Below are 2,410 nucleotides of genomic sequence, written 5' to 3' on the forward strand. Positions count from 1 at the left end.
AGTATTTTTTATTTTTAGTTAAACTGAGGTTTAGTCAACCATGAACTCCTGACCTTAGTTGGTTTTAGGCCCCTGACTAATCCACACCAAGTCAGCCCTGACCTCAATTGGGTGTATGTTGTAACAAATTGTTTTGAAGTCATGACTCGACCTCGTGAATCTGTAGAACAAGTCGGTAAATTTGTCGAATAATCAACTAGAAGGGATTTTTTAAATATTTTCTTTGTATTTTGATTAAGTGGACTTTGCTTATGATTGAAATTGAAGAAAAAATAGTTAAGCTAGCCATTGAGAGGACGGGGTCGACATCATTTGCTTAAAGATTTTGCTATAATGAGGAACATAATGCGAGATATGGGGCATCCCTATCAAAGTTCATAAGATGATTTGAAAAAAAAGAAGGACTACCATTAATTATCTCCTTCTTGGTAGTCCATGACTAAGTCACCAATATGATAATTAATGGTAGTCCTTCTTTTTTTTCAAATCTTCTCATGAACTTTGATAGGGGTGCCCCCTATCTCGCATTATGTTCCTCATTATAGCAAAATCTTTAAGCAAATGATGTTGACCCTATCCTCTCAATGGCTAGCTTAACTATTTTTTCTTCAATTTCAATCATAAGCAAAGTCCACTTAATCAAAATACAAAGAAAATATTTAAAAAATCCCTTCTAGTTGATTATTCGACAAATTTACCGACTTGTTCTACAGATTCACGAGGTCGAGTCACGACTTCAAAACAATTTGTTACAACATACACCCAATTGAGGCCAGGGCTGACTTGGTGTGGATAAGTCAGGGGCCTAAAACCAACTAAGGTCAGGAGTTCGTGGTTGACTAAACCTCAGTTTAACTAAAAATAAAAAATACTCGACTATGGGTCGAGGTCGGCTCCAATTTAGATGATTCGGGGGTGAAACCAATTACACAAAATCACCAAAACAAAATGGGCCTGACTATAGGTCGGGGCCGACCTGCTCCAATTACAACATAATGTGCTTGTGTGATCTCTGAATGGACCCTACTCAAGGGTTGGGGCTTATACAAAATCTTCACACACTTTCACTCTAACGATCTGACTGCATAGGGGTCCCTCTCTCTAAGAATAATGCACTTTCTCTGCTTCTCTACAAAATTTATGACATCTTAGATTCATTCTCTTACAAGTCATTTCATCATATTCTCCACAATCATAATAAGGAGGTTGATGCACAAGGCAATATAGCTTGCTAGCTAGAAGAAGGGCAACTTGGGATCAACGATAACGAAATTTGGAAGCATATCCCATGATCGAGTCAAATTCATGCTTTATCTCTCCATCACTAAATGAAATTCAAAAAGGAATACTTCTTCCCCTTATGGTTAGCAAAGATGGAAAACTTTCTCTTATAACCCACACCCTTTATATTCGTGTGAAGCCACCCAGATGGCGACCACTGCGTGCCAAATCCTTCATATGGACAAATGCCTCATCCAAAGGCATGGAATGCATACACAAGAGAGTTGGTTCAAAATTAAATTCAATCCCTTATCAATATTTCTCACACTCCTTTGACCTCTCAAAATTGATACTACTAGTCACCTCTTCTAGTTTCTGACGTCGATGGCTATCTAGAAAGAATGGGAAATCTTGAAATCTATGCAATCGTTCATGCATGTTGAACTCATGTTGAGGATGTGAAATTTTTTCAACATTGTTAAATATAAGGGTTAGTCAAGTGAAGAAGTGGTCAATTTCCATGGGCTAGCTCTGATACTCTCTCGTCCGGGAGTATTCCTTCCTCTGGTATATTTCTCCTCCATGCACATCCGGTTATTCCTCTTATTGCGAATCCTATTCCGAGTGTAATTACCACTCTTAAAGGGAAAATAAATATCCTAGAGCTCATCACTCTTCCAAAGATAATGCCTTGAGGAGCATTGACAATCTCAAAGCAACTCTCTAGTTAGACTACCTCTGGTCTCTATGTTTAAGTGGTTATAGTGGTCCAGAATTAACTCAAAATCATGTATAAGCCCTGAATGTTTGGCTGGTATTTCTCCTAATTCTACCCCTCATTGGTTTTCTGGTCATTGCAATGAAGAATCTGACATATCACTAAACTCAATCATCCAAAGCGCCCGTGCAAGTATCATCTCTCCAATGGCTCATCACTTCCACCTATGTTTGCACTTGCCCCTAGATTGGTACGCAGAAGTCTTTGAACTGTGTCAATAAATTTTGGACCTAAGAGAAATTGTGCAAAGTCAGCAGATCAAGATTCAATGCATGGAGGATGAGATGGATGGGATGCACCTTCAACTAGCTCACCTCCAATCTCATATGAACAATGAGGACTCAAGAAACATAATAAGTAGCACTCCTACAAACCAAATATCAATTGATTTGTTGCAGTAAGATATGATGA

This window comes from Pinus tabuliformis, chromosome 1_2 (assembly GCF_031772625.1).
Source record: "Pinus tabuliformis cultivar Carrire ecotype Pingquan chromosome 1_2, CPIR1, whole genome shotgun sequence".
NCBI lineage: Eukaryota > Viridiplantae > Streptophyta > Pinopsida > Pinales > Pinaceae > Pinus > Pinus tabuliformis.